The sequence below is a fragment of the Spermophilus citellus genome (genome assembly GCF_964194105.1).
Source record: "Spermophilus citellus genome assembly, chromosome: 14".
NCBI classification, from domain to species: Eukaryota; Metazoa; Chordata; class Mammalia; order Rodentia; family Sciuridae; genus Spermophilus; species Spermophilus citellus.
In genome coordinates, this window is record NC_138194.1 from 50,223,156 (window position 1) to 50,249,360 (window position 26,205).

At 35.3% G+C, this 26,205-nt stretch overlaps 1 long non-coding RNA gene across 1 annotated transcript in view; it reads left to right on the forward strand.

The window, feature by feature from the left end:
- Positions 1-23,070, forward strand: part of LOC308633771 — a 29,386-nt gene extending 6,316 nt beyond the window's left edge. The window contains exon 3 of the long non-coding RNA XR_014018859.1: positions 22,932-23,070. This is a non-coding gene — a long non-coding RNA (uncharacterized lncRNA). The remainder of the gene's footprint in view (positions 1-22,931) is intronic.
- Positions 23,071-26,205: the final 3,135 nt, after the last annotated feature.

Sequence of the window (26,205 nt, forward strand, 5' to 3'; positions counted from 1 at the left end):
AAAAACCTGGAACTACATTCACATGAGCACAAAAATTGTCAAGAGACTTAAATACTAAGCCATTGAATATGGTGTGTCAGACAATGATTTCTTCAAACATGGGAGTAGAATGTCATTATTTCTTGAGTAGCGTGTCCTATTAAATGGTGGCGGTATCCTGTGATTTTCTTATTCCTTTTACCCTGTCAGCAATTCTCCCTAATTTTTGACCCAGACGTTTTCTTCTCATGTCTCTTTATTAGATTTTTTTATGACCAATTAGTTTTTTGATTTTCCTTTGTAAGACATTATTTCAAACAGTGAAATGTGAAATTTTCTATTTCTTCTTATTTGTGTTTTTCAAAATAATACATCATTTTTATTCTCTGAGACCTTTAAACTTTTATCTAGATTGGATAAATAGAATCACTTTGATTCTAATTCTAAACTAACCCAGATTATAACTTTTCAATTCTAAAGTAAATCCCATGAAATTAAGGACCATTTACTAAATACAAATAATGTTTTTACACATTCATCTAATGGGTTTTCTTTTTAAGCTTTTCAGTATATATTTTTTTTCTTTGTTTTCATGCTCTTTTGGCCTAAAATGACACCTAATCAATAAACAAAATGAAACTGAATATTATTGCATGCACTGTGTATGCATTCAAAAATGATCTAACAATTAGGACTAGAGGTGTTTTGCAGGCATTCTTCAATAACAACCATATTTAAGTCAGCAACTTTAAAATCCAAATGCATCCAAACCAAATCAAAACAAAACATCAAAACTGAGGATTTCCAACGGTCACAAAGATAAGTATCCAAGTGCAAAAAAAAAAAAAAAGAAGAAGTTTGCAAAGTTCAAAGAAATCTCATAATATTGAATCTATAAAAGCACCAGGAAATATCAATTAATCAGGTCAAATTTTGTCCCTGTGCTGCTTTAATCTCTGTAGAAACTACTGTCTTTTTACTTTAGATTTCCCTAAATCTTTGTAGGCTCTTGATACACTTAATAAACTCTTGTTTCATTGAATTGATTTTTATTATTTTTTTTTAGTGCAAGGCAAGCACTCTACCACTGAGCTACATCCCCAGCTATTTTGACTTGAAAGTGACTTAATACAAATCCTTTTTCTATTTTTCATATAATGTCTTTATTGAATATTAAATTGCAAAAGGAGATAAGCTTTATGGCAAATCTGTTCTTGCAAGTAGACCTTTTTGGCAGATCATTTTGCTAATTTCCATTGTTTTAGTGCAGCTAAGTCACTATACCATATCAGTAAATGGAATTATCTGGAACTTTGCTTTTCCATGACAATAAGTTCTAACTCAAACAATATGTATCACCTCCCCCTCAAAAGCTAATGTGTTTTAAGCATGATCCCCAGTACAGTAAGGTCAGAGGTCAGAGCTCTAATCACTGCTTAAAAGCCTCACCTTTGGAACTTACTGCACTGGGGATCATGTTTTCATGTTTTCAGCTTTTCAGGGGACACTTCATATCTAAGCCATAGCAGTCCCTGTGTGAAATAGGTTGACTGTGTTGAAACTATATTGTAATTGTTTGAACAATTTTATCCCCACAATGTGAGATCATTGAAGGCACAAGTGACTCTTCTGTGTGATGTGTTTTGAGCCTAGCACAGTGCTTGTCTTGCCTCAGATGTTTGATGTGTGGTTTCAGGATAAGTGGATGGCTTCTTGTGTTATCATATGAGTCATGTGACTAAGCTTTCTGATTCCTAATGACAGACACCTATCTTCGCAGTTTTATTCTTAAGCACTGTCCCCAGACATCAGGGACACTCAGTAAGAAAATAACCAATATCACATTAGAGGGAAACACATTTATGATTCTGATTTTATCAACTGGTAAAGAAGATATAGATTAATTAGAATACCTCACTCTTCAGAAATTCAAGTTGTAAACTGACTCCACCTCTTAGATACAATCAATCTAGTCATATATTTAAAAAACAAATCCACTATTAGGATTATATCATTCATATTCTATATCAACAATGGTTAAGTAGCATATAGGGATATGTTCAAAACATGGTTCTAAGTATGTGGGACACCCTATCATAAGTTGTTTAATATCCACAAACCTCATAAAATCTTGATAGAACAACACCATATAGATGAGGCTTTCTTTTTTTCTAACATGGTCTTCAGATGGATCTAATATTAGCCAAACATGCTTGTGTATGTGTTCTACATTGAGAAATAGATATGCTAAAATAGGACTATGAAGAAGAAGGTTATTTAGTTAAATATAGATAGCCTCTTACATGAAACATTTATATCAACCTTTCCCTTTAAATAATATGATTAAATTGAAAATGTTTTAATTTTTATTGTAAGATCAGCTTTAGTTGCTTTGTGTTCCTCTGATACTTCCCCAAAACAAACAAGACATTTCAAATTGAGGAAAGTGACTCTAAATAGTATTCCAGAATTGCTTGGCTTTATTCGCAACATTTGGTTGATGGGAATTATTTAGTAACAGCAATATTTCTGATGACTAATAGTGGTTTCTAGGTGGCATTGTAAATAAAATTTGTAAGTGTCTTGGAGATGGAAGGTTATGTTGCATAAATTGAGTCCATAAAATATGCTTTGTAAACTAGTGTAGGTGTCAGTTTTCTTGTTAATTTTGAAGTTTATTTGTGCTTTGAAATTGTGAATTTAAGATACATTTTCTATAAATTGGATGAACAATAATTAAATGACTTCCATACTATATTAATGGACAAATAAATATTTGTACTTATTTGTAATGCATGTTTTAACTCCTCCATGTTATTCAATATATTTTTAATACTTTAAAGTATACCCTGAATATGAAATACGAAATATTTCAGTAATGCTGATAGGGTAGAGGGCCACAGGAGGAAACTGTGCTCTAAAACTAACAATTTATGTTGGGCCAGGTACACACTGAACAGCAGTATGAGTATTTGTATATTATGTGTCTCACTTATTAATATAAGATATTATGAATATTTAACAAGGTGGAAATTTTATTTTCTGATTTTTTTTCATTTCAACATTACCTAGGGAGTTTATGTACCTATTTTATAATCATGCTAACATTCCTCAAAATGTTCCTTGGAAAGTTCTCTTACAGTAGGTTTCAAGAGTCTCCTGCACTCTGTATTTAGAATTATTGTAATTTAATAAGGTGTTTGATTTTTGAAAACATGGGGAAACAATTTAGAAACAAAAAATAGATTTTGGAATTGGGGAAAAAAATCATGACTCTATTTGGACAGTTTCCCAAATTCAAATGCCTCCAAAAGCCAGGTAGGTAATACAAACTGAGTGCCTTGAGCCTTCTGGGGACTATAGTGGCTGGAGAGCTCAGGCCTTGTCTAAAGGTCACTAGAATGCAAGATCAGCATTACCCAACTTTCCAGTCTGGCAGGCTAAGCTGAAAATTGGCATATTTTACTGGACCTTCCCAATTGTCAAATGTTGGCTCAGTTATTTAAGTACTTGATTTGCAATCTCTGCTTTACAATAATCCCTTTTCATAGAGTTTATACCCTGTACAGGTTCTACTTGAACTTTCCATGCATTCAAATTTCTGTGCAGAGAGTATTTTTCTCACTAGTTTATTTATAGCATATGACAAAGAGTGAGAGAATGAGTACACAGAAATCATATGGTCTCCCCCAAATGAAATAGCATTTGTTCTCTACCTTAAACTCAAATGATTTTCTTTATAGCATTTATCAACATTTGATACACTGTATCTTTACATATTCATTTATTGTCTTTTTTCCTAACACTTGGCACAAATTCCAGAAGAAATTTTAACTGGTGTTTTTCTTTTTTTTTAGTTCCTAGAACATAAATGGGCAAATAACAGACCATTAAAAGTCTATTGAGTGTGGAATATGAATATTCCACAGATAACCAACTATAGGTGAGAAGTAACCAAAGAATTATGCATGCTGGAACTGACTCATCCTGGCTTGTGAGAAATGATTTTATGAATATATTCTCAGCTCTGCATGTAGAAATGTCCCATTGGTTGCTAAGGTCATCATAGTGTGATTAATTTCACCAAGGAAATTAGCAAATGATACAAATATTTTATCACGTACAGCATAACACTGGATACGAAAGTTGTGAAATACTGATTAAAAGAGGCCCTTTCTAATATTTAAAGCTTTCCAGTAAAGGGATGACCTGTCTGACAGGGAGTATTTATCCTGGTGAAAGAGTCACTTTTTTGAGACTACACATGGTAAAACTTTTTCAGGCAGTAGAATTGCTGGATCATAGGATATGTTGCTCTTCGAAAATAACCTGCCCCTCTTCCTTTGAAAATAACCAGCCCCTCTTCCTGTGGCTACTTTGAAGAATTTTCCAACTGTCAATGGTTTTTCTAAAGTTTTACTATGGTATTTCTTTTCTTTTTTTTAATATTTATGTTTTAGTTGTAGTTGGACACAATATTTTTATTTTATTTATTTATTTTTATGTGGTGCTAAGGATCCAACCCAGGGCCTCGCACGTGCTAGGCATGTGCTCTACACTGAGCCACAGACCCAGCCCTTAGTATGGTATTTCTAAATGTAGATTTCTTTCTATTTATACTGCTTAAAATTTATAGACCTTCTGAAATATATGGTTCAATATCTTTTAAAAGTTCAGAAAATCATAGCTATTATTCTTTAGATATTTTCTCTACCACATTCTTTGTGTTCTGTTCCTGGATTTATCCTCTTTCATTGTTCCATCAAAGTCTCCTATGTGTCCCATATATCTATTTCTTTGTTTTCTAATACTTCACACTATTTAGTTTCTTCTAATCTTTCATCCAGTATTATCATTTTTTACCATGTCTAATCAAGTAATAAATACTGTAGACACTTTTTTCAAAGTTACATTTTTTTGTCTTTGATTTTGATTTGGTTCTTTTATCAAATCTTCTGTTACTTTTAATAGTTTTAAAGTATCCTGTTGAAATATTTAAACTTTAAAAAAATTTTATTGAATAAAATAAACTTATGCTTCATCATGTTAAATTTTATTTATGATAAGATTAGAGTATCCAATGTCTGTGGATGGTTCTTCCTGCTTTTGTTTCTGTTTGGTTTCACTCACAGGTTTTCGTTTCTTTGTATGCCTGGTAGTGTTTGCATGCTAGACATTGTTTTGAAAAATTATTTGTAAAATTAATTAGAGTTTCTAGGATGATGGGTATCTTCCTCCAGAGAGGAATTTTGTTTGCTTTTTCTGTGTTACTGGAGGCACTTCCAGTCTGAGGCCATCTAAATCTGAATTCATGCTTTAGTATTTCTCAGAATGTCCTGAGGATGGAAAGGAAGCTAAGTTTATACAAAGATTGGTTTACTTGGTTACTTCTTACAATGAAGGTATAGCTTTTTGGTGTCTTACTGTTTAAAACAGTGAATAATCAGTCTTTTTTTGTTAGGATCAGACTTCAACTTTAATTCTACAGGCTCATGCGATCAAAAAAAGTTCAGCTGAACTTCAGAGCTTTTCCTTTGTATTGTTAGCCTTACCACTTTAGCTCTTCTCTTCTCTCTCAATTTATCCATTTTCTTGTTAATGTAAAGGTGCTTTGAAGATTTTATTTTTATTTCATTTAATATTTTTATATTTCTACATTTGGAAGATTTTTGTGGACTCATTTTCTCCATTACCCCAAGTAAGAGATCAATATTTTGAAAATTTCCCTTAATATATTCATATCCTTATTTTACTTATAAAGAATAGTTTGCTTGGGTATAGAACTCCTTGTGAAAATAATTTTCCTTAGAGATTTTTACCTTAAGGCATTCTCCCAGGTCTTCTAGACTAAATATTCTTGAGAAGTTTAATTCTGATCTTAGTTTCAGATGTGACCATTTCTTGTCAGTGATTCAGTAAAAATTACTAGAATTATCTCTTTATCCCCAGTATTCTGGATTTCAAATAATGTGCTTTTCCATGTGTTTTACTTCATTTGTTGTATGTTAGTCTATCTGAGTCTGGAGACTTATGTCTTACAGTTGTGGCAGACTTCCTTTTATAATTACTTATCCTTAATTTTCTTCCTCTCTGGCCCTTGATCTCCCATTAATCAGATAATGGACTTCCTGAGATAATTTTCTGACTTTCTCATACTTTGTCTTCCATTATCCACTCTTTTTTGTTTTAATATATGAGGAATTATTTTATTTTATTTTCCTAGCCTTATACTGAATTTTAAATTACAACTTACATTTTTTTATTTCCAAGAGTTTTTATTCTTTGTTCATTCTTTTATATAGGGTTCTGCTCCTTTTTGGTGGCTATAATGTTTGTTTTTTTATGTTGAGAAGATTTAAATGTTCATTTAAATGACAGATTTAATGTTTATTTTCTGCATGGATTATCTTCATTTATTTGAGTCCTCCCCTTTTAAAAATTGTGTTCTCTATTCCTCTTGTTAAAAGCAGAGAAGGTTCTTCCAGTTGCTATAAGCCTGGGTAACCAGAGGCAGGTATAGAGGTCTAACCTTTAAGTGCTCAGACTTCTCCTTAAACCCCTTAATTTCTGTCTTTCACCATTGTCCTTCTTCCTCTCTGCTTTCTGTACCAAAGTTTACTACCTTGTGTTCTGGTTCTCCAAAAAATAAAATTTCAGACCCTTGGAAGTGGATGGGAAGATGAATGATACAGTCTCTGCATATTTCTGTGTGACAGGGCTGTGGGACTGGGCTCAAAATAAGCTACAATATAGTGTCTGGACTTTTAGCTAAATCCTTTACTCCTACCTTCTACAGAACTTGAGAAAAAGTCTTTTATTAAGGAGAACCTATTCTCTTCTAATTTATATCTTCTCTCCAGATGCTCTTTTGCTTACTGTTTCCTTCACCCTGCTAAGTCAGTTACCATGTCCCATATTTCAAAAATTTGTTGACATGTCTCATGTGTTCTGTTTCCTCCTGCTTTCAATATTTTGTGGAATTTTGTAATGTTTAATTTTTTTTAAATTTAGTTTAGTTGTTGATAGACCTTTATTTTATTTATTTATACATGGTGCTGAGAATCGAACCCAGTGCCTCACATAATGCCAGGCAAGTGTGCTACTGCTGAACCACAGCCCCAACCTGAATTTTGTAATTTTTATGTCTATAAATTTTGGGAAATTTTTAGTCAGTTATAGCTGAAATAAAAGTATGCTTCTACCCGTCATACTTAAGAAAGAAGGTGAAATTATAGGTTTCTAAATGCTGAGATCTCCCAAACTTTGTCATGTTCTTTAATAGCCACTTTATGCTTATTTTCAGATCCACATTTCCAATCCAATTTCAGTTCTGCTACTACTACTACTACCACCACCAACACCACTAGAAATGATTAAAGGAAAACATTTAAATAGCACTTATTAAATGCCTGCCTTCTTTTACACACTTGGCATGTCTTCTCATTTAAGCCTTCACCCTCTGAAATAGTGTAATAGTTATCTATTGCCACAATAATGCTGTGTAATAAACCATTCTAAAACTTAAAATACATAAAAAATTGCAAATTACAAAAATCATCCCCCTACCCTCACAAGTCATTGTGCTGATCTGAGCCAGGTTCAAAAGACATTGACTGGGTTCCCTCCCTGGTCCACTGGGTGGGAGTGGGGTCTGTAGGATGTTTTGTAAACTATGTGACCCATCTCTGTATGGTCCATTTTTCAGAAGGCTGTACTGGGTTTACCACATGGTTATAGCAAGGTTCTAAGGAGAAAAGTTGGAAGCACACAATGCCTCTTGAAGCCCAGCCTCAAGCCACCTAACTCATTTCTTATTTATTCTTTTTTTTTTCAGTGTCTATTTTTATTTATTATCTTGCAAACATATTATACATAAAAGAGTAAATCTGAATGTCCTATGTACAGAAGTCACAGTTCTTACCCTCTAGAACTTTACATACCACTTGGGACATAGCAAAGTTAGAAACTAAAACTGCTCATGAGAAAAAAAATGTGATTAATCCTTTAAGTAATTTAACTCAAGACTCCCATCTTAACACTGCATGATTTTCACATATAATATTGTTTTAAAGATTTAATAATATGAAAAATAGAAAACATAAGAATTCAATTCTATTAGAGAAATGGTGGAATGATAAAGAAAGGAAGATGATGAAAGTGGAAAAAGAATATACTGAATTCATAAAGGTAAAAGATATATGAATATCTTATTGACATATAAGAGTACAGAAATCATTATACAATCTCTTCAAAAGTTACTAAGACAATCCAATATCACAACATTACTTTCCCTAAAATTACAGGATGCTGCTTTTTTATTTTACACTCAAACAACTCTTCATACAAGATAGTGCAAATTTTAACATTTTAACCACAACTGGTAATTCTACTCCCCCTCAAGAATTATAATAGGTACTATTTCACATAATTTAAAAGAGGAAAGCTCTGCTGTATTTATTGAATAGTTTTATATCTCTGATAGCCACTATCTGAGTGATTACACTACTGAAATTTAACTTCTAGTGTAGTGTAGGCTTCTTTTATCAATAAAAGTACTTCCTGATCTATTTTCTCTCAGTGACTTATAGCTCTGTAATAACTTAAGTAATATTGCTGCCATTATCTTCTATGCTTTTGCATGTCATTTCTCTCATATTCTATTGGAAGAAGCAAGTCAAAACACTAGCCCAAGTTCAAGGCGGTGGGGGAAAGACTGCTTCTTAATAAGAAATTCTACAAAGTCAACGTACTAAGTATAGGAGTAAAGAACTAGGGCCACTTTTTACATTTCTCCCCATGATGGGTCTAATTTTTAATCTCGTTTTAAAGATAAGGAGACACTAAGATAAGAAGACATGACTTCAAGGTCATGAACTAATGAAATTGTGGCTGTCCAGTTTCAGCATGTGTTTTTCACTCCTAAGCTATATCTTTTCCCTCTCAATTCAGATATCAAATCAGTTCAAAGAGTGATAGAGGAAAGGCAAAAGATGGTAAAAAATATTTTGAAGTTACCCTACAGAAAGAATAAAAAGATCCACACAAAGAAGGCAAAACAGTGTCACTACCAAAAGATGACACTAACAATCCTACTCCCTTTGTGAAACCAGGCTAGGTCTGCATGGATCCTGTGCATGTCTGGAAGAGAAGTTCTACTGTTGAAGGTGGTTGACTTACTGGAGGCTGCAGCTTGTGGGAACCCGTCTCATCACTTTAATTGGAAGGAGGCCACAGTATAGAAAGAATTTGATTATATGGATAAGATCTTGGTGGTATGAAAAGCTAAGAAAAGGGCATTTGCAATTTCTTCTACCAGCTGTAATAATAGCTTTAAATTCTGGAGCTTGGATGAATAAGTTGGTTTATGATACTTAGTTTTTATAAGATGTACACATGATATAATGAGTGAACATAAGAGATATTCTCAAATGTGTGATGTGGTTGGTATTCTTTATATTTAACATTTTTCCAAAATTCTACTTTCATTATAGTCTGTAATAGCATCTTCCTTGACCCCTCACTTCCAATTTTTCTACCTTCATTTTTTTACAGGAGCCATAGTAATCTGACAAAATGCATATGTGGTCATAGCACTCTTAAACATCTTCAGGAATCTCCATATGTTCATAAAATATTATTTCACTATTATTTTGAATATTCATTCTTGGCATTATTAGTGAATTGGAACTTTCATATATTTATTGAGCACTTATTTTGTTCCTTATGATATTTAGTACTTCTTCAATAAAATGGCTATTCAAAGGCTTCCTATTTTTGTATGAGGCTATTCATATTGATTTAAATTATATTAAACTTTTATACCATTGATGATAAAATTTTTCCAATTTATTAGTTGCCTTTTAATTTTATGATATATTTTAATACTCAAATGTTTTAGAATAATCTGTCTTAAAATTATTTTGGTTTTCCCATTTTTATAATAAAATGTGATAGGCTGACATTTCTGGTGTTTTTTTAAAATTTCCTCTTTTTAAAGCATGAAATTCTGCAGTCTGTTGTGATTTATCTGTTTTTGATTGCTTTCTTTTTTTAATTTTTGTTTGTTCTAAAAAACATAACATCAGGATACATTTTGATTCATTTTACATAAATGGAGCACAACTTTTCACCTCTGGCTGTACATGATGTAGAGTCACACCATTTGTGCAATCATGTATGTACTGAGGATAAAGACGTCCATCTTATTCCACCATCACTCCCACTCCCATGCCCCCTCACCTCACCTCACTCCCATCTGCTCAATTCAAAGTTCCTCCATTCTTCCCTTGCCCATCCCACCTCCTCTCATTATGAGATCAGCAATCCATATATCAGAAAAAAACATTTGGCCTTTGGTTTTTAGGGATTGGCTTATTTCACTTAGCATGATATTCTCCAACTGTATCCATTTACCTGCAAATGCTAGAATTTTATTCTCTTTTAATGGTGAGTAGTATTCCATTATGTATATATACCACAGTTTCTTTATATATTCATCTATTGAAAAGCATCTAGGTTGGTTCCACAGTTTGGCTATTGTGAATGGAGCTGCTATAAACATTGATGTGGCTGCATCACTGTAGTATGCTGATTTTAAGTCCTTTGATATAGACAGAGGAGTGGGATAGTTGGGTCAAATGGTGGTTCCATTCCAAGTTTTTAAAGGGATCTCCATACTGCTTTCCAGAGTGGTTGCACCAATTTGCAATCCCATATTGTGATTTAACTTGGTGCATGCTGTTTAGTAGGGACATAGTAATGAACATGTTCATCTTAAAATTTAACTTGACTTCTCCTCCTAATTAAAAGACAGTTTTAGTGGTGTGTTTCTGAATTATTTTTTAATCTGCCTTCTTGGGATATTATTCCACTTGGTTAAGTGAAATAATCTAATAATTTACAATTGTGGAGACTTTCATTATGCTTTGACATAAATGGTACAGTTAGTGAAAATTTCTCACTATGTTTTCAATTACATGGTACAGGTTCTAATATTTATTATACTAGGATGTAGTAATGTTCAGTTCTTTCACCAACACATGTAGATGCTCCTCCTTTGCCACAAAGGTCTGATAAGGACCACAAGATCTAAAGAGTCTACAAGACAGATTTTGCACATTGTAATCGGAAGTGTGTCTGAGTGGTGATGTCTATGTGTGAATGGAGGGGAGAAAACAGAGAAACAGAGATGCAGGGGGTGGGTTTACTTACCAAATCAATAGTCTTCTGCTTTAATGGAAGTTATTTCTCTTTTGTAAGATAGATCACCCATCCTGCTTTTCCCGAACTCACCTTGGAAAGAATTTTTAATGCTTCTGGGTTATAATGGTTCTGGAAAGAAGGCATATGGGTCTACCTAGTATCAACAACAAAGAAAGCTGGTAAGAGCAGCCATATTATCAGTTTTCTGTATTTGTAGAAAATACCAAATCCTACAGTGCTAGCTCAAAATCCTTCTAACTATTTGAATTTCCCAGGAAAGCATGGTTGAAACTATACCGGGAATTGGTCAACTGGTTTAATATAAAACCCTTAAGGACAAATGCTTTATGCTTTAAAGATAGGTATTCTGAATATTGACAGGGTAACATTTCTAAACTTCTCAAGACTTAGAACATTTCTTTAAATAATCTATTTGCCTTTCTTTAATGTTTGGAGATTATTTATTAATTATTTAATGTATGCTAGATATAATTCCATTGTGATAGTGATTTATAACAGTAATACCCTTGTTGGTATGTCATTTTGGAAATATATGAGTGAACAAAATACCAAATGTTTCTGCCCTTATGGAGCTTCTATTCTAGAAGCTATAAAACATAATAAATAACCTAGTTACATGATGTATAAGATGACTATATGTACTATGAAGAAAAGTAAATATATGTACAGGATCTGGGGAATACCTAGAGCATGAGAAGCTTCTATGGTACAGGGCTATGTGAGCAAAGAGAGACCCTTCTGGATAAATGGAGCAAAAAAAATGTGAGTACCTTTTGCATTAAGAAGAGGTATGATTCTGGAATTAACTGAAAGTAGAGACATTGGCATTTGCTAACAGATTGAATAGAGGATTTAGAACAGTAAATGCAATGGCTCTGAGGTAAAGAGTTTCATCATTCCAGGAATACCAGGAAATCCACTGAAGCTGAAGCCAAAGGATCATCAGGATAAGAACAACAGGAGAGGAGGTCAGACAGGCAATGATGGGGCAAGATGTGCAGGGCTTCATAGGCAATTGTAAAAATTTTAAATCTAAAGTGGAAAACCGTCTATTTAAGGTTGTCATTTTACAATTAAAAAGGTTTACTCTGGCTGTCTTGTTGAGAACAGGCTGGAGGATTGGGTTAAGGATGAAAGTAGGAAAACCAGTTTGGAGAATGTTGTAATAATCCCGGTGAGAGAATTTAGTACTTAGTCCAGGATGCTAACAATGAGGGTGTTAGGGAGAGGTTAGATCCTATATGTAATTTGAAGGTACAGTCATCAGTATTTGTTAACAGATTGGATGTAGAATATGAAGAAAAGAGACACATCAAGGAGAAGCTTAAGGTGTTGTGTCTGAGCAGCTACCTTGATGGTAATTCCATTAAGTGAGATGAGAAAGGGAAACAGCAGTTAGAAGAGAATCTCTGCTATGGGGATGTTAATCTAAAGTGCAGTTGTCATGTTAAATCCTTAGATATGTGGATATGGAGTTCAGGGGAGAATAGTAAGTTGCAGACATAAACCCATGACTGGGTGATATTGAAAGTAATGAATCACTATGGAATCACCTTTGCCAGTGAAGGTAATTAGAGGAAAGTTGCAGTGAGGCACCTGGGTATTGAAAGGTTTGGAAGAAGAGGAAGGGCTAGCAAAAGCAGCAGAGGAGGAGAGTCAATGGGGGAGGGAGAAAATCAGGAGCAAGTCTCGAAAGCCAATTCAGATTCATTTCCACTGCAGCTAGCTGATAGAATGAAGTGAAAGCTGAGAATCTGTGAGTCCTTTTAACAACCTAGAGGTCATTAGAGGTTTTATCTATGCAAGGTTCAGTGGAGGGGCAAAGGCAGGAGAAAGAGGAATAGCGGTGTACAAGGGCAGAATCTGAAGGGAGAGATGGGTCCAAAGAGTTGAAGGTGTGTGTTCTTTTTAAAAAACGTAATATGTAAGAAATAACAACATAGTTGTATGGTAATGGATATGACCCAGAGCAGAGAGGGAACTGAAGGTTCAAGGGAAAGAAGGGACATTTGAGGAGCTGTTTCCTTGGGTAGGCTAGGTTGAAGGCATCCTTGTGATTAATTGGGGGTTGGCTTTAGATGAGAATGTGGGCAGTTTGTCGGTTATAACAGGAAAACAGATCATGTGAGGAAGTTGTTACTGCATATATAATGATGGGAACCCGTGAGGTGTCTTCTGATGTTTCATTATTTTTTTTCCTACAAAGTAGGAAGCATATTTGTAAGCCAAGTGTGACAATAAGCAGATAGAAGAGGCTTGAAGGAAGGAGGAGAGAAATGTTCCAGAAAAGAGTCATCTAGGAGAATGGATGAGGAATGTGGGGTGGGCTTGCAGGAGAGGTGTCCTCATGGCTTGGGGAAGCTGGGCACTCCATGACTAGTCAAAATCACTGCAGTTCTACCCTTAGACTCTCCCTTGCCCGGTTTCCTGGGAAGTCTAACCAGGAATACTCCCTCACTAAATTGTGCAGTTTTTTGGGGGGGTGGGGTGGGGTGGGGTTGGGGATTGAACCCAGGGCCTTATGAAGGCTAAGCAACCACTTTACCACCTGAGCTACATCCCCAGCCCAAAACTGTTCTTGTTGTACTTTTGTGATTCACTTAGTATTCTTGTCGCTAATAGTTTGTACTTTGTAACTTAGTCCTTTAACATATTAATAATTAATGTCGACCATTGAAGCAATGTTCAACTAACCTTGTATTTTATAACCAGATTTAAAAGAAGGAACTGTGTTTCTGAATCAAGTTTGTGGATGGGAATTATGGAAACAAGGTTATAAATTAGTCTAGCTATGTGATGAAGAGAGTAATATCTGAACTCGGGCCATGAAAACTTTTAGTCTGGATAGTTTTATGAATGGGCAAGGAGGATATAGATTTTATGAATATGGAGGAAATGTTTCCTTTAGCAGTTCTGTTTGTGGATAGATAGGGAGGACAGCAGAGGGCAAAGGGACCCCTGAAAAGGGAAGCATATTCTTATATATCTCCTTAGCCCAAAATACCATCTTATGGCTATTTCAGAAATGGCTGTATCAGATGAGAAAAGCTATGTGCATTTTCTATGCCAGCTAGTCAGAATCCCAAAATCACCATTGACAGATTTTGACTCCAAGCAGAAATTCTTACAGTAAGTAGAGAGGTTTTATTAATATTCCATAATATGCCAAATTAAACAAATATCATTAATAGCTAAGAATGACTATTTTTAGTGTAACAAAGTATGAAACAGATAAGAAAAGTGAAGAAAAAACAAAATAACTATGCACTCAAAATTAGAAGTTCTTAAAAAAAATAATTAGAAATCCCGAGTTTTAATCAGAGCTGAGCCGATGATGGAAACCTTAAACAAATCCTATAATATGAGGCCCTAGACTTCTTATTTGAATATGCAGGCTTGAGCCACATGTTTTCAAAGGACTGTTCAGTACTAACAAATAATTCTATGAAGTATTTATCATTTATTAAAATAGAATGAGAAAATATGTTGATGTTTATCCTAATGTGCTTTATTCTCCATTGCTAAAGAAAATGGACCTTTAGTTATTTATAATAAAATTAATACATTTTAATAAGCAACAGACAACTGAAAAATAAGGAAAAAAGCACATTTAATTTCATCTCTCACAAATAATGTTTTGATGTACTTAAGACTATTGCATAACACTTATTATTGGAAATGGAATATATTTATTTTATTTTAATTAGATTTTTTGCTATCAGAAAGCTAGATATAAAAATATTAATTTCTTAACTGAATATCTTTGCTGGTCTCTTATTTTAAATTATTTGTAGTCAATATATTTTTTATTCCTGCAGAAAACTATTTTATCAGCAAATAAAAATTATTTTATAAATTCTGATCTTTTTAGTTAACTATACTCTGTATTCATAGGAAGCGATTTTCAGCAAAGTTTTTGCCTAACATCATCATCATCATCATCATTATAATAATAATAATAGAAAAAAATTATCCCTGCTAGTTCAAACTTTCAAAACTCTTATTAAAAAGTTTTTATAAAGAAGTTCAGAAAATTTTAATGTAGATGTTCTATAGATTTTTGTATTTATGATGATTACAGAGTTTCCTTTGGTTTATTTGGGAGAAATTATACTAACAAGCCTTCAAGCAATGAGCCATTTTTATATTCCGAGGTTGCGCGTAAGTTGGTCATGTAACAGAATTTCAGTAAAGGACTGGATTACAAATGTTTAATTTTTTACCAATTTTGGTTGAGGTAGGTCTGTGGCCATTTTTAGGCTATTCTGATTGGGGTTTTTTGTTTGTTTTAGGGTTATATTAACTTTATGTAAAATAGTGTGAATATTTTCTCCTTTCTGTGAACTCATAAAAAAATCATACTTAAAATCTGGATGAATTCTCAGGTAATATTGTGTGTGTATATATATATAATCTTTTATTTACATACATATATATGTATGTTTTATGTATAACATATATAACATATATTTTTGACATGTGCATATCTTATGTATATATAGTGTGTGTATCTTTTCAGTGTTTCACTCTTGATTTGTCTTAAGACAATTTGAGTCTATTTATTTATTAATTATTGTTTTACAGTAGAATGCATTATGACATATGATACATAAATGGAGCACAACTTCTCATTCCTCTGGCTGTACATGTTGCAGAGTCAGTTCAGTAGTGTAATCATACATGTATAGAGTAATAATGTCAGTCTCATTCTACAGTCCTTCCCATCCCCATAGCCCCATTCTTCCCCTTACTCCCTCTATAAAAACCAAAATTCCTTAATTCTTCCTCCCTCACCCCACTATGGATCAGCATCCAGCATCTACTTATCAAAGAAAACATTCAGCCTTTGGTTTTGGGGGATTGGCTTATTTCACTTAGCATGATATTCTCTAGTTCCATCCATTTACCTACAAATGCCATAATTTCATTTTTCTTTTAGGCTGAGAAATATTCCATTGTGTGTATGTACCACGTTTTCTTTATCCATTCATCTGTTGAAGGGCATCTAGGTTGGTTCCATAGTTTAGCTATTGTGAATTGAGCTGCTATAAACATTGATGTGGCTGCATCACTATAGTATGCTGATTTTAAGTCCTTTGGGTATAGATGGAGGAATGGGATAGTTGGGTCAAATGGTGGCTCCATTCCAAATTTTCTAAGGTATCTCAATATTATTTTCCATAGTGATTACAGCAATTTGCAGTCCCACCAGCAATGCATATGTGTACCTTTTCCCCCACATCCTCGCCAACACTTATTATTGCTTGTTTTCTTGATAATTGCCATTATGACTGGAGTGAGATCAAATCTTAGAGTAGTTCTGATTTGCATTTCTGTAATTGCTAGAGATGATGAACACTTTTCCACGTTTGTTGACTGACAATTTGATTCTTCTTTTTCTAGGAAATGATTCTTTCAAGCAGGTTTTCAAATTTATAAGCACAAAATTAGTAACGTAAAGTTACTAATTTTGTGCTTATAAATTTGAAAACCTGCTTGCAAAGAATATAAAAAATCTGTGTTCCACATGCTGTGCTTTCTTCCATATTTTTTAAACTTTTTTTTTTTTTTTTTGCTTAAACTTACCTTAAGACAAAGACTGTGATAAACAAATTTTGCTCCCCAAATAGCATAGAATGATTATTCATGGTTCCCCACTTTCTCCCTGGCTGACATTTTGATTCTTTCTTAAAAATGAATTATAAATTCAGTTATGCTGCATCTCAGGCAGGTAGGAAAAGAGCTCTTGTCATGGGAAACTTTATTTTTGCTTTTATTTTCTGTTCATTTGGGCAGGGGAAGAAATGTACCACATTACAATTGTAGAATGCCGTGTGAGTTCCACAGTATGTAAATTGGTGAGGGAAAGGACAGTGTTGTGTGTTATGTCTTGTGTTGATGTGGGGAGGAGTACCCCTTTTTTGTGGATTATTCACCTTTTAAGGTAGATAAGTGAGAGGGAGATTGGAAAACAGTTTCAGGGCTTTTAGTTTGATGGCCTATGCACAATCACCTTTGCATTTGTGAAAATTGCTCACCTTTGCTCCTAGAGTATAAAGATATGGGGGGGGGGCTGGGGATGTGGCTCAAGCGGTAGCGTGCTCGCCTGGCATGCGTGCGGCCCGGGTTCGACCCTCAGCACCACATACCAACAAAGATGTTGTGTCCGCCGAGAACTAAAAATAAATATTAAAAATTCTCTCTCTCTCTCTCTCTCTCTCTCTCTCTCTCTCTCTCTCTCTCTCTCTCTCTCCTCTCTCACTCTCTCTTTATAAAAAAAAAAAGATATCGGGGGGATTCCTTCCCTACTGCCATATGGAGGAAAAATATGTCATTTTTAAAAATAGTGGAATATTGAACAAACAATAACAATATATTGAGGAGTGGCTACTCATTTTCTGGGTGTTTGTTTATCTTGGGGGCAGTCTAGGACAGAGCTCATCTTTCCCAAGGCTGCCTGTTCTTCTAGCCTTGTTCCCCAATTATTCACTCAGTGAGAGTTGGCAATATTTGCTTTACTTACTTCCCTGAAAATGGCACATTTTCAGGAAAGGAAGTTGCAGTTCAACTTTTGATGTTTTTTTTCTTCACACTGACTCAAATTTACTGTATTTGGTAGTACTTCCTGCCAAAACTTTGTAATATGTCTTGGCAATATTTACTAGTTTCAGAACCGATAAACATTTCTGATTTTTGCTTCTTTTTGGCTATCTCTTTTTGAATTGCATCTCAGTTTCTATGAGGAGGATTTTATGTTTCCCATAAGAAATGACCCATTTTTTATGTCCTATTAACACAAATGAGCAAAACTATATAGGATGTTGGATTATTTGAACAGTGAAACAGTTACATCTCATGTAGCCATTTTCACCAAAATGTGTTCCTCAGTTCCGATTCATGTTGACCAGAACTGCAAAAGAAAAGGTTTCCATGGTCAAATGCTAGTAAATGAAACTATTAAACATGATTTTTTTCTTCAGGACTTTTCAGCATCAAAAGAGCATTGTAACTCTGCAAGACAGACATGATGTGCAGTATACTCTAGAACTTATTTAGATTTAGTATCTTTATTTATTTATTTTTTTAGAAAGTATCACAAAGGAAAAATAAATTAGTAGAACAGACTCTGGAAAATACAATTTGTGTTACTCAGTTTTACATGGCCGTGACCAAAATATCCAACAAGAACAACATAGAGGAGGGAAAATTTATTTTGGTTCAGATTTAGTTCTTGGTAGGCCAACTCCATTACTCTGGGCCCAAGCTGAGGCAGCACATCATGGTGGGAGGGCATTGTGGAGGAGTAATGCTGCATTCATGGCAGCCAGGAAGCAGAGTGGTCAGGGAATGGGCCACAGGGAAGATGAACCCTTCCAGAGCATATCCCTCTATGACCTCTCTCTTCCAGACAGGACCCACCTGCCTACCATTACCACCCAGTTAGTCCATTTGAACTGGGCTAGAGTGATTAGGCTACAACTCTCTCAATTCAATCCTTTCCACCTCTGAACACTCTTACATCAACCTAGGATCTTTTGAGGGTCACTTCATATACCAACCACAACACTGATATAAAAGCAACATTTCTTAGTTGTAGGTGAAGCAGTTTAAAAGGCAGGACAAGTTTTCTAATGTTAGCCTTGCAAACTCAATCTTAAAAGTGTCTCTCCCTCTCTTCCTCTCTCCTTTTCTGTCTCTTCATTTATGCATCACAGGCTTAGTCCACTATGCAGGAAAGCCATCCATGCAGAAAAGACTTGCCCACAAAGTATGCAAAACAGAATAGCTTGCTTGAATTATTATTTCTTATATGTTTGAAAACAATAGTTGATATGAGGGAAATAGTATCTTCATCTCCCACCCTGTAAGAATGAGAACTGAATAAAGAATGCAGGTAAAGTGCAATAAAAGTCCCATTGCCCTACATTAAAACCTATAGAATGACACCTAAAGCATGCTCTTATAACACACAGTTATTTTTAGATTCATTGTGATGTACATTACAAATTCACAGTATTTTCAATTTTGTGCTATTATGTAGTTTTTAAGAAGAAAAAAATTTGTGTATTTATAGTTTCATTTATAATAATATTGTTGTTATTCATTTGCTTTCTGAAATGTTTTCTTCAGTGGAAGAAAGAAGGAAAAAGTGTTAGCTAATCTGTTAGAATTTTTCTGGTAATGGACTCTCTCTGTTATTATTTGGCACATTCATTGATGTGAACAGGTCTCCTGAAGTTCATGTGTTAGAAACTTCATCTCCAATGCAATAGTTTTGAGGGGTGGGATCTTTAAGAAGACATTAAACCAGGAGGGCTGTGCTCTTGTGAATGGATTAATGCCATTTTCTTGGGAGTTTGATTGTCATAGTCAGAGTGGGTTCCCTAGAAAAAGATGAGTCCCCTTCTCTCATACGAAAGAGTGGTTTCTTGATCTTTTCCCCTCTGACATAGGATGATACAGCAAGAATTTCCTCACCATATGCTACAGTCTTGATATTAGACTTTGCAGTCTTCAGACCTATAAGAAACAAATTCAATTCTTTTCAGAAACACAAATTGAACTTAGGCAAAAAATGGGTACTAGAGACCTTAGGTATTGCTTTAACAAATTGAAAATATGGATATATATGTAGAATTGGGTAATGGGAGGAGGTTGAAAGAGTTTGAAAAAGTCTACATCTTCCTGAATGGAGCATTATAGAAGATTCTGTTGAAGAGTCAGAAGAGAACACTGAGTCTTCTTAAGAGATTGCTAGAGTGCTGTCAGAAAGATGAACAGTATAAGGCAACTCTGGTGAGGTCTGAGAAATGAGGAACAGGTGTTGGAAACTATAGTAAAGACCATCCTTGTTACAAAGCAGCAAAGAACTTGGATATATTGTGTGCATGCACCAAGACTTTATGGAAAGCAGAACTTAAGAGCAATGAACTAGATTACCTGATGGAAGAAATTTCTAAGCAGAAGGTTAAAGGAGCTACTGGCTTCTTTTAACTGCATACAGTAAAATGAGAGAAAAGAGAGATGCTTTAAAGACAAAATTAATAACTCAAAGGGAAACAGAATGTAAAAATTTGGAAAATTCATAGCCTGCCTATGTAAAGAATGAAGAAAACAAAAAGGGAGCAAGGACACAGCCAAGTGATGCTTTGATAAAGGGATTAGCGTGGCTAGAAGGGAGCCAGGTGCTGTTCATCAAGATAATGGAAAAATGACCCTAAAGGCATTTCAGAGATTTTCAAACTGCCCTTCCTATCACAGGCCCAGAGCTCTAGGACAGAATAGTTTTGGAGGATCGGCCTTGGGTGCCTTCCATGGGCTTGCTGCCCAGCACCAGTGCTTCAGGATTCTGCTCTGTATTTTATTTTTTCAATGAAGCTTTCCCGCCCCAGTTTTGGCACAAGTGGCCTCAAGTGCACCCTGGCCAACCTTTCTGGAGGGCACAGGTGGTAAGCCTTGGTGGTGTCCGTGTGGTGCTCATTCTGCAAGCATGCAGAGCACAAGAACTGTGGGCACATGGCTTCTTTCTCCTCTTCGAAGGATTTCACAGACAGTTTGGGAGCCAAGCAGAGACTTCTTGCTACAGGGACATAGCATGGACTTAATAGGATATATTCCTCACACTTGTTCTCTATGTTTTGGAATTCAAAAGAATTGAATTACCTGCTTAAATGCAGGTATTCCAACTGGAGCTCTGGGATTATGCTGCTGAGGTCTGTTTGGAAGCTAGCAAGTGAGCCAGAGCCAGATGTGAGGACTCTGACCTTGCTGTTAAAGTTAACTCCATGGAAAGCTGTTAGATGGTGACCTGAGTGACTGGACTATTGAATCCATCTCATTTTAAATTCTAGAGGCATACCAAGCAAACAACTCTACAGTCTTAAAGGTGGTGTCTGACACTTTAAATGATTGATTCATTTCAAAGTTGAAGGCCAGGTGGTTAGTGATTTCTAGAGAGCCAAGTCTTGGTGGAAGGACCCTCATCATAAGGCACAGACACACAAAGTAAGGGACACAGATGTATTTCTCAGAATCCAGAAAGGTCTTCATGTCTTACAGGAAAACTTAATTAGAGGGACAGGTGAGAATCATAGGTGGAGTCACTTGGGGGTTTGGATTGTGGCTAGTGTTAAGTCCCTCCGGTCTCTCTTTGCTTTCACTTCTTTTGCCACCATTACCCTTGTGTCTTCGAACAAGCTTTTAGTGAATGAAAGACATGGCGACATTTCCTCAAAAACAGTGGTGGGCAAGAAGGGACAGGACTATGGAAAGAAATTCAAGGAGTTATTACCCAGAAAGGTGCTTTCCTTTGACTATTTACCTTAAGTCTGCAACTTAGGGCTACCCAGATGCATCTAAATATATCAGTATTAGTGCCTCTCCCCAAATCATTACTAACAGGATCTCTGTGTGAGAGGCCTAGGTACTTTATAAGCTCCTTGGGTCATTATACTAAGCAGCTGGAATTGAACTCTAGTGATGTCTATCAACCTAACCTCCCTCCGTCCTCCTCATCTTGCTCCTCTACCCTTTCTCTTCCTCCTCCTCCTTCAATCCAGTGGGAGACATAATATGAACCATGTCCCTAAGGTTTTTCTCATACTGCTCAGTAGAGCTTTCCAAGGAAAACGGAGCCCCAGGTAATATAACCTTGTGAGACAGATAATCCTTCTTCTCTCTTTGTTGTGTTTGCCCATAACATGGCCTGGACTACCTAGAGAACAAAGTGTAAGAAGATACCCTTGTATAAATATCCATGGCCTCAGAGGTGAAGGGCAATGTATTTTCTTCATATGACTTTGTTTGACAATTTCTGAGCATGCTCAGATTCTGAAAGTTGAATCTATAAACCTAAGGTAATGATTTTGTTTTCCTATATTTCCTTCTGAACTTTTCTTCTTAAAGTACAAAAATCAAAATTTATTTCAATCAAGTACAGAGGAAGAGATAAACGTGGCTTATTTTCTTTATGGTGTCCCCAAGGATACCATGTAGAAAAAAGAAGCATAAAAAAATTGGGGGAAGAACGGAATGATGGACAGAGTTCATGGTCTTCACATTTCCATAAACTTTCTAGAAATTAGAACCATTGTCCCTCTTGCTACTCCTGGAACATCCATCCCCATAGCATTGAGTGCTCTGTATATCATCAGCTGAGAAAACTTACTTGAAAAAGAACCCTGACGATAGCAGGAATATTTGATGCTTCCAAGAATTTTGTCAGATGAGAATTTTCGGGTCCATTCCATATTTCAGAAAACAGGGCTCTCACTTTATTCTCTGTTATCTCTGATAGAAATAATAATCCATCTCATCTCAGTGGGAAGAAAAGAAAAGGTAAGGAAGAGTCAAGAACCAACCAACACTCATTCTTTTATGAGAAATAGGAAAGAATAAATAAATTCTTGTACCAAAGAAACCTTCAAGTGAGAAAGCAATTCTTTCTGCTTTGAGCTAACCAGGAACAAATTGGTCTAAATAATAAAGTTCTTGAGACAAAATATTGGTTATAGTAATGAAAAATGCTATTAGTATCTCTCTTGTTCTTAATGCCACATTTGTTAGTAGTTAGGCATGCTAGAATTTTTATACTGTTTGGGATTCTCAGAATATTTTTCCAGTTTCCCTTTTGCTTTCTAGAATTTTGTTCATTTTTAAAATTTTGTGCTTTTAAAAATTATGTGTAATATGTTTTTAACTAACATTGCCTTTTCTGGTTGTTTTGCCAGGTTGTTTTCGATCACATCCTCTATGACTGTGGCAATCAACATGAGTCAGATTTCATACAATCCCTCTTATCCTCCTCATCATCGTCATCATCATCACTATAATCAGCATGCCACAATGACTACTATATCTTAAAAAATCAAGACTTGCATATTCTATAGGAAATTTCAATGTAGATGATAGCTTTTTATTTAAGTTAGTTTATTTTTTTGGATTACTAATATAAAAACCATATTTTATTCAGCCACCAGAGGGAGCTCCCAAATCTATGGATTCTAAAAGAAAATAAGGCTGAAATAAATTTGGAAAAGTTATATTATGGTTGACAATCAAAAATTCAATCAGCTGAGACTCACGGTGTTGTTGACTCATCTGACATGTCTTCTGTACATTGAGTGCCTAAAATCCTGCCACATTATTTTAATGCAGTTCTTAAATAATAGTCTTTTTCTTCTTTTTTTTTTTTTTTAGTTTGAGTCATTGTTATTTCAACCCTATTTTTTTTTTAGATAGTATTGACTAACTCCCTTGTTTTGAATGTATAATTATATGTTCCGTGTCTCCTACTATTTCTCTTTTTGGTCCCAAATTTTCTTAAATTTTATCTTTACATTGTCAAACTTATAGTACTTTACCGTAAATTCAGAACTTACCGCATATCTCGCTTTCTACTTTCCTTATTCCTTTGTTTGGATTCTTACTGACTAGATTTCATTGTTAAATTTTTTTCTATTTATTTATTTATTACCAGGAATTGAACCCAGGGGCACTTGACCACTGAGCCACATCCTCAGCCCTTCCTACTTTATTTTTTTTTTTATTTTGAGACAGGGCCTCCTTAAATTGCTAAGGTTGGCCTTGAAGCTGCTGGGATTCCAGGTGTGTGCCACCATATCCAGCTAATAGCTAATAATTATTATTATTATTTTAGTTTGTTTTTTTAAAGAAACATTGTGATCTGGGTCCTCGACATTTTTACTTTTGGGGATGACTTCTTGTTGCCTCACCTCTGTATGACAATGAAGCTAGTTATGATATTGTCAGTTCATGTTTCCTCTCCCTCATTTATGATTTTATCTTATCCCAAGAAGAATGGGGTGTTTCAATTTTTTTTTCCACAAATATTTTGTGGGTGTGGGATGGGGAAGGAAATTATCCAACTATTTCCTGTAGGCAGAGCAAGTTCCTACAGACCTGGCTCTCCCATTATGATGGGTCCTGGATCTCCCAGAACAAGCCTCCTTTTGGATGTCAGGCATCTTAAAAGTGAGCCTCTCAGCTACATTTCCTTGGAGCTTGCCAGTACTTTCCTCTCCTAGCTTCACTGAAATATAATTGGTATATTAAAAAAACTGCACATTTTATAATTTGGGCATATGCATACATCTGTGACACTATCACCACAATCAAGGAAATACACATATCCATCATCTCTGAAAGTTTCCTAGACCCCCAGCACCCCTCCCCACCAGATACACATGTGTGTGTGTGTGTGTGTCTGTGTGAAGAATGCTTATCTTAGTGGGACAATTCCGGGGAGGGAGAGCGCCTAAAATAATTTTGTGTTTACTTATTGCCTTTGCACTCTACTTTAAAGTGTCCCAAAGTTTTCTCACACAGACATGTAATCAACCCCATTTTGTAGCTGTGGAAATTGATGAGCACAGAGGTTAAGCAAAATACCCAAAGCCATGGAGCAGATGAGTGAGAGACCTGGGAGTGGATCCAGGACTCTGAACTGCTGGGTTGACATATCGTCTTCCACAGCTTCACAGTGCTGTGAGCTGGCCTACTTCTTCCCATCACATTTAGTCAGAATCAGCTATTCTAATTCCCATTTTTTTATTTGAAATCAATGGTATTTCACCACAGTTGCTAGAATATTGTCTCAACAGAAAACTGAATTACAAATAATGAATAGAGGTGAAATAGATTCCTTCAAAGTCAGTGTTGATCTATTCATTCTTCTTCACTTTCTTTAACCTCTTAATTTCTCCAGGCTACTTATAAACATATCCAGGTTGCTAACAAGACGTTTTAATAAAGATACTGCCTGAATATCAATATTTTGGAAAAAGAAAAAAGATATTCTATTTGATGTTGGCATAACTGTATTTTAACTAGATATTTATTTCTCTGTTGATAATTAAAAAGCTATTTATAAATAAATAAATAAATAAAATCACCATTTTGATTTGTATTTTTCCACAAAGGATAGCCATTTTTAACAAATACAAATATGTATTTAATAGAATGATGGATTCATGTTTTTGTTGTTGTTGTTGTTGTTTTGTTATTGGTACTAGAGATCAAACTCAGGGGTGCTTTGCCATAAGCTACATTCCCAGTTCTTTTTCTTTTTCAGGAGACTGAGATAAGAGGATTACAAGTTGGAGGGTCTCAGCATTTTAACTAGACCCTCAACAACTTGAGACTCTGTCTCAAAACAAAAAATAAAGTGGATTCTAGTTTTTGATGAGTCAAATGGGCTCACTTCCCTTCCTACTGAAGAAATTTAAGCAATGATCTGGTCTCCCAGACACAAAGGGAAGTCAGCAGGCTTCCTACCACTGCTGTGATTGACTCCTGGATTATTGCTGTTTTAATCTGGTTTTTCGAGGCTGTGACCAAAAGACCTGACCATCATAATTATAGAAGAAGAATAATTTATTTGAGGGCTCACAGTTTCAGAGGTCTCAGACCATAGACAACAGACTCCATTCCTCCGGGCTCAAGGTGAGGCAGAACATCATGGTGGTAGAGTGCGGCACATGGAAGTAGCTCACGTGATGATCAGAAAGCAGAGAGAGATCTCCACTTACAGATACAGATATATACCCCAAAGCCATGCCCCTAATGACCCATCTCCTCTAGCCACTCTCCATCTTCCTTCAGTTACCACTCGATGAATCCCATCAGGTGATTAATTCACTGATTGGGTTAAGGCTCTCATAACCCAATCATTTCTCCTCCAAACCTTCTTGCATTGTCTCACACAAGAGCTTTTGGGGTTCACCTCACATCAAACTGTAACACTGCTTTCCCAGCTGCAGTCACAAATGTCAAGGAATGTACTATAGTAGGGCCCTTGATGCTGTGACTACCCTAGAAGCATGGGACATCCCAAGCTCTACCCCTGCCTCCCACTCCATCTATTAGTCTACTGGTCCTCCACTGTCCAGCTACCCTTCCTAAGAAAGTCACAGGACTGGTTTGGTACAGGGTCCCTCATCACACACATTCTGTCCCCTGCACTAATAAGGACCAGGACTGCTG